We start from the raw sequence: 10,177 nt of genomic DNA on the forward strand, positions 1-10,177 counted from the left end.
CACGACGTTCTAGGATAGTAATTTATTGGTAATTTTGTTGATTGATTCCTATTTCTACTCCCCATGTGAGTGTGCAGGAGGCAGTGGGGGGTGGCTAGGAAGGATGAGGGCAGGGGAACGAAACCCTAATTCTCCCTGTCCCTAAGATCTCACCGTTTCTTCCCTGCCCTGGGAGAGCCCCAGCCCCAGCGTTGGACGCAGAACAGCAGGGCAGGGCGGGGCTGGGTTGGGCATGTTTTCGCTTACCTGCAAGCCCCAGTCACCTAGAGACTTTGCAGGCCAGCTTCCCTCCTCTTCTGTAAAGGTGGGCACTGCTGGGTTGAACATGAAGGTGCCAGAGGCTAGCTAGCAAATTCGGACTCGGGGGCAGGGAGGGGTGTGGAGGCAAAGGCGGGAGACACGGCTATCCCAAGGCCTGTGGGGGAGGCCCTGGCAGAAACCTTCATCTCCTCTGTGGCATGGTTCTTGGGTAAGCCTCACCTCTCCCCACCGGCTGGCATGCGAGTGTGGCTCCCAGTGAGGAAACTTCCATGTGACAAGGAGCCCTGTCTGAGAAGCCCCAGGACATTTCAGAGCTCCTCCCGGTGACTGACCTGAGAGAGCTGCTGTGTCCCGGCTCTGAGGAGCGCAGCATCCCAGCACGCGGCTGCGAAGGCTGGATTGGGAGATGGTGTCAGTGGGTGCCACACGGGTGTCTCCTGAGGACACGGTTGACCTTCCTGCCTAATAGGCTGCCTTCGGAAGATGCCTTGCCCACTGGCCCAACGAGAAGGCCACTTTCACAAGGGCATCAGCTGGGGCTTTGTTGGGGCTCCACGTGGCAGCTGACTGTGCGGTGAATGTCCCGTTTGATCTGACTGACTGATCCCAGCTAGCAGCCCTGGGCAAGAGGGAACCCCACTGTCACTGGCTCTCCCCGTCTCCTCCAACTAGAACTGCTTTTCCTAGGGCCTCCCCCATGCCCCCACCCCCAGAGGACCCAGCAGCCACCAGTGCGGAGCTGTGAGCACTTAGAAGGTGTTTAGCTGCCAACCCCACGTGGGGCAGGGGAGCGTGTGCAGCGCTGAAACACAATAGAAAGAGTGGGAGTGTTGGCGAGGGAGCCCTCATTTCTCTGCCCAGCCCTTCCTGCTCCATGAGGGACAGGGCAGCCACTGTGGGAGGAGCTATGAGCAGGAGGAAGCTCAGAACCCCTAAGTCGTGTCCACCATCTGGACTCTCTGATCCCCACGCTTCCTTTGGAGAACAAGGGAGAAGGAAGGTGGTGGGTCTTGGGAGGGTTGAGAACATAGCCTGGAAGAGGGAGGGGGGAGTCGAGGGGGAGTGAGGCGGGGTTATGAGTCTTTGGAAGGGAATGCCCGGGAAAGAGGCAATGGGAGCATTTCAAAGAAGCAAGGAGAGGGAGGGAACCAGAGGTTAAGTGGCCCAGTGAGGAAGACAGAGTAAGGAGTGAATGGTCAGACAGAGGGAGGAGAGGAGGGCCAGGGAGGGAGAAGGAAGACTGCAGAAGGCAAGAAGCCACCACGAAGAAAGACAAAAGAACGGGGGCTGGTGGGGGCCGAGGCGAAGACCTAATAAGCTATTTCGGTGCTAGGTAATGTGAAAATGGTACAGCTAATAAAAGCCCAAAGTAATCGCTGCGTCTTCAGTGTTTACATGCCAGATGCTTTAAACAGCCCGCCAACTCCATCCATTTGTCTGAGTCCGTGGGAGGACCAGGCCCTGCCAAGACACAAGGGCTGATGTAGGCCCCCTGCCGACTCGGGGCAGCAGGGAGACACGTGCACTTGTTTGGCCGGGTGGTGTCCGCTGTCTGGCACACCCATGCAGGTGGCAAGGGCATGGGAGGGCTCTCAGAGATCCTGGGACTGGGCGTCCTGTCCTACCCAGGCCTTTTGCGGGCATCTTTATTGCGAGGCTAAAAAGCACCTTGTTCCTGCTAATCGGGGTGTCTGCAGGACACAAGGGAGTTACCCAAGCCACCCATGAGAACAAGGGCTCCTGGAACCAGGACCATGCTGTGGAGGGGCAGAGAACCCCACCCTACTGGCCACCGGGCTGCCGAGTGCGGGAGCACCCAGAGAGCTGTCCCGCCCCACCCGGGATTCCAGCAGACTGCACGTTGACAACTCTCCCCAGCCAAACGCTCAGCATGCCTTGAGAAAAGGACCTCCCACAGAAAAGCTAGGTCCTGTTGGACCAGCTGAGCTTTCGGAGCCACTTGCCAGGGCTCGCTGCCGTTCGAGCTTCTGGCACCTGCCACTGTGCACCCACTCTCAGATCACCTTGAGGTGACCCTAAAACCGAAGTGCTTCTCGCCATATAAAGTGCCCGTGAATCACCGGGGCTCCTTCGTTGCCCACGCGGGTTCCGAGTCCATCCTGCAGTTCTAACTCACTAGCTCCAGATGATGTTGCTGGTCCACGGTCCACACTTGGAGTAGCCGGGGAAGGATCCTGGCAGTGAGCTAAACCTCCTGCAAAATTGGAATGGGCTTTCTTGTCTGGAGATAGTCGGGCATTTTGTTGTTGTTCTTGTTGTTAACAAAGCTACTTGGGTTCTATCTGGTTATCTCAGCATCTTCATTGCCATCTGGGATCAAACAGCCTCAGCGTGAGAGGTGTTCAGGTGAGCTAGACACAGCAAATTCCTGACCAACTCACCTCCCTCGCTGCCACTCATAGCCACTCTACAGCGCCGGTTGGAAATGCTCCTGTGAGTTTCCAAGACCGGAACTGTGGACAGGAGTAGAAAGCCCTGCCTTTCTCCCAAGGAAGCTGCTGGTTGTGAACTGCCAACCTTGAGCTTAGCAGCCCGGCGCGTAACTGCCATGCGACCAGGGCACCCGAGTTCCTGAAGGTAGTATTTTTCAACAGGAGCAGAGGCTACAGAAGAGGTGGGGGAAGCTTTCTCCTGAAAGCTCTAAACGTCTCATGGACGTTGTAACATTAAATGCATAAATCTGATCCCATCGCTGTCCTACTCCTTCATACGCCAGTCCAAGTCCCAAGCCATCACATGACCCTGTGAGTTCCAGTCTGTCCCCTTCTCCAGCCTCCTCTTCCGCCTCTCTCCCCCTTGGTCCTGACCCCCTGACCTTCTTCCAGTCTCCAGAAGGCCAACGACTGGCCTCCAAACCCTTCACCCTGCTGTCCCCTCTGAACGCACACCTGCCAAGCCCCGTCGTCTCCAGGTCTCTGTTTAGTGCCACCTTCTCAAAGACACTGGTCCCTGAGCCCTAATAGGAAATCATTTTCCTATCAGTTTCACTCCTGGCTCCCTTTACTTCCTCGGAATGGCATGTACGCGGGTGATGACACTAGACTGGCTTGTGGGATGTTCAACGGTAAGCTCCATGAGAAACTGAAACCTGCTGTGTGGTATCAATTCATTCATTCTGTAACCCAAATGCCCCGGCCTTATAGACGCAGAGGTGCAAAGAAGTTGATTTTAACACGATGCCCGAGTGACCGTCGCTTTAAGCCATCTCCTCGAGTTACTTCGGAGAGCCTGCGGGAGGGAGGCTGGGCTTACCTGTGTTTGGGCACCAGCCAGCCCATCTTCTCTGCCTTTACTGTCACCAGCACGAGCCTTCTGCTGACAATACCTTCCCTCTGCTGTGAATTCCCTCTGAGCCTATTTCTCTGCTGGTGGTGGCCTGATAAGAAGAGTCGCCCAGAAGCTGAGTCTACCCTGCAGCCTATGTGGCAAGGGGTTGAGGGAAGAGATGGGAAGGTGTCTCAACTCTGTGTAGCCCAGACTTCCATGGGCACAGCTTGTTCCCAGCTTCTCAAGCCCCCTTTTTATCAACAGGGCAGAATGCCATCCTGCCCCTCCACCTCTTTCCTCCTTTTCCCTGTTGTGCCTTTCTTCCTTGACTGAAAATGGCATGACACCTTCCTGCTTGTAGAATAGACCCAGCAAACGGGCCCTGTAGCTACGCACCCAGAGACACGATCTGGGTTTAGTAATATTTCCCTCATTCCACCAACAAACACGTTCAAAGCACCGTCCAGGGGTCAGGTACAACCAGTCTCTGGTCCTTCGTCTCTCTTGACTCTGTCCTCCCTGTGTCCCAAAGCCCTTGTCACGACCTGAATTCAAACTCTCACTGGTTTCAAACTCAAAACTGGTTTCTCAGAGGCAGGCATACCGGCTGGCTGCCAGAGAGGTCTTATTAAAATGCAAAGCGGATGACATCAGGCTCCTAATCCAAATCCTTCGGGAGATCCCCAGCGCTTCCGGCTTTCCGGCTATTGTTGAAACTCCTTCGCTGAGCACCAAAGATGTTTTGCGATGGGATAGCTGTCCGTTTGTCAGAGACAGGACCCATTCCCACACATCCTTTTAGTCCCCAGAGTAAATCAAACTGTCTCAGGCCAACACCATTTGTCCTTCTGTTTGTAATTGCCTTTATGCCACTTCCGCTCCCTTCAAGACCAACACTGCCCAACAGGACTTTCTGAAACGATGGAACTGTTTCCATCTGTCCAGCAGGGTAACCTCTCGCCTCAGGTGGCTCTTGAGTGCTTGAAATGTGGCTAGTGCAAGGAAAGAAGAGGATTTTTAAAATTTTGGTTTCATCTTCATTCCTTCACATTTAAATATCCGCATGTGGCAAGGGGCCACCTAATTGGATGATGGTCCTGGTGCAGACAGCTAACTTTGAGGGACTCTCCTCAAGGCTCAGAGCCCCCCCCCCCCTTGAAGTCATCCTGTCCCCCTGGCTGAATGTAAATGTTCCCCTTGTGTGTTCCCATGGCTCCCTTGTCCTGCCTTTCCCTGAGGATCAGAACACTGTGCTGTAGTCAGTGACTCACTGGCCTGCCGCCTACACCCGTCGGATCTTTCTTGAGGAAAAGGAAGAGAAACTCCACCAATAAACAGTTGATAAATGAGTGCCATGGGGCGCTGGTAAATGTTCACCCACCAGCTCTCTGAGAAGCAAGTCCTGAATTGTTGTAGCATTTGTCAATGTCCACGGTGTCAATAACCCCACCATGGCTGATCCCAACGCGCTCAAAGTTGGAAAGAAATGTGTGCACATGGCTCTCCCGGGCAAGTAAAAGCCAGCTCCAGCGCGCCACGGCAGGACGGAATGAAGTGCACCGGGCGTGGAATTCAAAAGAAGTCTTCAGGCGACGGAGAGAGATGTCTATGCAGGCCTGCCAGAGGGTGGCATGCACCTGCAGGTCCGATTTCAGCTCCTAACTCAGGAGACACAGACCATGGGTCCAATTTTTTTTTTTTTTTTTTTACTTTTCCAGGAAAAGGAATTTTGTTCTCTTTGGATCCTTTACCATTTGTGGTGAAATGATTTTCTTTGTGGGGCCTTTTGCGTTGGTTCTCTGGAAAAGCAGTGTGATAGATCCCCCCCCCCCCCCAGGCCCTGAGGGGTTACCCTAATTTTCTACGTCAGAGGGCGATTTTTTCTGACCAGGTTGATTGACATTTCCTGGGTGGCTGTAAATAACTTGTCTCCCTGCCTCTCCCCAATCCCCACCCCAGGCTGCAGCCTGACCTGTGATACATCTGTTTGCTCTAGACCAGCAGTTTTCAACCTGTGGGTCGAGACCCCTTTAGGAGTCGAAGGACCGTTTAACAGGGGGCCCCTGATTCATCGCAGTAGCAAATGACAGTGATGAAGTAGCAGCAGAAGTAACTTTATACTACAAGTAAGGTCTGCACAGTCTGAGTGGCCCCTGCAATGGATTGTAGCCAATAGAGAAGTAGAGAGGACCAGGGGGAGGACAGTTGGTGTCAAAATTGTTGGACAGTTGAAGGAATGCCTGACCACCACCTCATAGAAATCAGCTTTAGATTGATATTGGTAACTCTTCCTCCTCTTCCCAAAGCTGGAGAAATTCCAAACAAAAACAAACTCGCTGCCATTGAGTTGATGCTGATTCATAGCGACCCTACAGGACAGGGTAGAACTGCCCATGTGAGTTTCTGAGGTGATAACTTTTTAAGAGGAGAAAGTCTCCTCTTTCTCCCAAGGAGCAGCTGGTGATTTTGAACTGTGGATCTTGAGGACCAAAGCTCAACTCATAACCACTACACCACTGGGGCTACAGTACTCCATTGGGGCTACAGTACTCCCAAAACCCTGTCACTTTTAATACCAAGTCTCGTCTACGCGTCTACTAAACACTCCACTCAGACTTATGGGAAGCGAGTGATGCTGAGCCTATAAAGGGGTTAGGAAGCTTCCACCAGACAGACAATGGAACCCTAACCCAAAGTGCCTGAAACAACAAACAGCTTGGGACTTAAGTGCTTCCTCCCCCCACTCCCACCCCCACTATCATGATCCCAGTTCTACCTTGGAAGTCTGGCTAGATCAGAGGATGTACACTGGTACAGATAGGAACTGGAAACACAGGGAATCCAGGGTGGATGACCCCTTCAGGACCAGTGATGTGAGTAGTGATACCTGGAGGGTGGAGGGAGGGTGGGTTGGAAAGGGGGGAACCTATTACAAGGATCTACATGTGACCTCCTCCCTGGGGGACGGACAACAGAAAAGTGAGTGAAGGGAGATGTCAGACAGGGCAAGATATGACAAGCTAATAATTTATAAATTATCAAGGGTTCATGAGGGAGGGGAGAGCGGGGAGGGAGGGTAAAAATGAGGACCTGATGCCAGAGGCTTAAGTGGAGAGCAAATGCTTTGAGAATGATGAGGGCAATGAATGTACAGATGTGCTTCACACAATTGATATATGTATGGATTATGGTAAGAGTTGTATGAGCCCCTAATAAAATGATTAAAAAATTTAAAGAAAAAAAAAAGGAGGGCCGTTCTGGCTTACTCAACTCCGTGGCTCAACCGTGCCGTTCTCTGAGCACTGATGTGTCTCCTCTCCCTGTCAAGACATGGGTGTCTCAATCCCAGACATCACATGTAGACATGACAACATCTGATGAAGAGGAGCGACATTCCTTCCCTTTTTTAATTAGCGATGAGCCTTCTCCTGGAAGTCGCTCAGCAGCCAGGCTCTCAGATCCCACGGGCAACGATTGGACCGCATGTGATTCCTAAACCAATTAGTGGCAAAAGATGGATGGCACCGCGATGGATGGTTGCTTAGGCCAATGGGTACAAGTTCTGGGGCTGTCTGCTCTAACTGCAGGACTCCACAGGAGGCAAAGCCTGGGAACCCGAGTAACTCTGCCCACCAAGAAGATGTGGTTGATGTCGCTCTCTACCAATGGTTGATCCTCCAATGTGTAGCAACCCCACGCACCACCGAATAGAATGCTACCCAGCCCTATACCAGCTCCATGATTGGGTGCAAAGGAGACATGATCAGATGTGATCCACATGGCTTTTCATTGGTTGATTCTTGGAAGTGGATCACCAGGCCTTTCTTTCTAGTCCATCTTCATCGGAAAACCCCACTGAAACCTGCTTAGTGACGTGCCCGCTGCAGAACTCCACTAGCCAATGGTCGGTGGTTGCACATGAAGTGCATGGGCTGGAAATCAAACCCAGGTCTCCCACACAGAAGGCAGGGAGGATGGAAGATGACTGTTGAGACCCGATCTACAGGGTGTGCTACCTCTTTTATGAGCAGGTCCTTCCCCGAGATGTTTCTCTTGGCAGATCAGGCAGCGTGAGGAAGCACAGCTGCCCAGCCTGTCCCCTTTGAGCAGAAATGCCTGGGTGGACATGCATACATGTTCCTCTACACATAAGCACACATGCACATGCAGGCAGCTGCCCTTCAGTCCTTCTCTCTGGGCTGCTACATCCAGCCGAAGTCGGTGAGGCAATGGGGCCGGGTCTTGTGCTAGTCAAACAAATGAGAGCAAAATAGAGTGAGATTTGCTTTTACTACTGGAATGGAGGTGCCATTGTCCAAGCCACTCGCTAAGCCTGGCAGGAGAGGCTCTCATAAAAGTGTTCCTAAGTGCAGCTCTCCTGGGTTCATTTACGGCCACACTCTGACGTGCACATCTCTTCTCTGCACATCTTAGTTCCCTCGAGCAGGCAGCGCCTGCTGGCGCGTGGCGCCTCGCTCCCCCTGCTCTGACCTGGTTATGGAGAGTTGCTAGGTAACGGAGACACAGCCTCTGCATCCCATGCTGGAGAAGACTAGGTTACCATGGCAAGCCCAGAGGGGCTGGTGGGCGCAGAGGAAGGGAACATTGGTCTGGGAGTCAGCAACCTGGACTTCCGCCAGAAGTCTCTTAATGTCACTGGACCTCCATTTCCACATCAGTAAAGCAAGACAGGCTGAACCTTTTCTTGTTCCAAATCTGTGATGCCTGCAAATGGCATAGACTAAATAAACACTGATCCTCAGTCCCTGGCCCTGCCCCCTTCAGTATGGAATGACTCAAGACAGGTGTGATAAAGGAAGGGATTGAGACATTCATCTTAAAACAGAGAGAGAGAGAGACTAGCAAACCTATGTCTCCACTTACCAGTTGATTCCAATTCATGGTCTACTGTGTTACGGAATAGAACTGCTTCCTAGAGTTCTCAAGGCTGTGACCTTTGGAAAGCAGGTTACCAGAGCTTTCCTCCAAGGTACCTCTAGGTGACCTGAACCACCAATATTGCCATGAAGAGTTGAGCACTTAACTGTGCCAAAATGAAAGTTGCTGAAATTCTCCCTTCCGTTGGCACCAATTGTGATTCTGGAGTCGATATTCACAAGCTCCCAGGGCTCTCTTGGTCCTTCTCTGAATCTAGACTCCCTAAGGATAAACTATAGTGTGGGCCCCTACCCACCCAGCTTGCTGCCCCTCCCAACACCCCCCCCCCCCATGGAGCCACGTCCCAGGCCAGTCTACCCTGGGCCCTCTAGGCCAACCTGACTCTTAGAGCCGCCCAGGTCTCAGATCAACTCCTGATCCTGCCTTGGTTCTGAGACTCAGCCCCTATCTGCTCTGCTGTTTCCTGAGAGAGGATCCTCGTCTCGGCTCAGATCCTAGAGCATCTCGGTCCCTGCTTCCTTCCCACCTTGTTTTAGCCAAACCCCTTCGCAGAATCCAGAGCCCTGCTCCAGAAGTTCCCAATCCCCGGCTGCCCCTCTGAATCTCCATGCTTGAGTCTAGCCTCCCTCGTGTGCTCTTCTTCCCGGAGCCCCTGCATGCAGCCTTGCTGGGGCACCTGATGCTGCCTGCCATACAACATCAGCACCAGAACGATGCCCACCATCACAGATGGTTCCTAGGACCACCTCCGGGCTGAACTACATCCCAGCGCCAGCACCTGGTCTGTCTTCCCCTTCCTCTTTAGATCTACTACTAAGGCTTGGCCATTCCTGGGTCCTCCCCAACACCATGGATACACAGCTCACAGGGGGTTGTATCTACGTGTGCATTAGGATGTTGAAGTCACCATGTTGTTGTTGTTGTTAAGTGCCATCGAGTTGGCTCTGACTCAGTGCAACCCCATGTGCAGCAGAACAAAACCCCACTCAGTCTGGCCTCTTCTGATAACATGTTTAAAGTACTGAGACAAAGTCCATGCTGGCATCTAAGGAGCATTCTGGCTGTATTTCTTCCAACACAGATTGGCTTGCTCATCTGACAGCCCAAATGATATTGATATTCTTCACCAGAACCATTATCCAAATACATCAGTCATCTGGTCTTCCTTACCCAATGTGCAACTTCCCCATCCATACGATGTCACTGAAAACACCCCAGTTTGGATCGGGGGTACCTTAGTCCTCAAAGAGACATGTTTGTTCTTCAGCACTTGAGTCTTGTGCAGCAGAGTTGCCAAGTGCAGTTAATATGTCTTTTGATTTCCTGGCTGCTGCTTCTGTAAGCATTGATGGTGAATCATGGAAAGATGAAATCCTGGACAACATCGATCTTTTTTCCACTTGTCATGATGGTACCTCTTGGTCCCCACTGCTTGTCTGTCAGTTTGTCTAACCGTGGTGGCTGATGCATTGCTGTGGTGCTAGAAGCTATGTCACCGGCGCTTCCAATACCAGCAGGGTCACCCAAATTGAGCAGCTTCAACACAGCATCCAGACTAAGGGCAGACGATGAAGACGGAGTAGACGTCCACTTCAGAGGGGTTAGCCACCGAACACACTGTATAGGATTGACCGTGGTCAGTTACTGAAAACCCAATGAACAGAAGGATAACATTGTCAGTGATCGTGCCAGAGAATAAGCCTCTCAGATTAGAAAGCACTCAACATGG

Source organism: Tenrec ecaudatus, chromosome 6 (genome assembly GCF_050624435.1).
Source record: "Tenrec ecaudatus isolate mTenEca1 chromosome 6, mTenEca1.hap1, whole genome shotgun sequence".
NCBI lineage: Eukaryota > Metazoa > Chordata > Mammalia > Afrosoricida > Tenrecidae > Tenrec > Tenrec ecaudatus.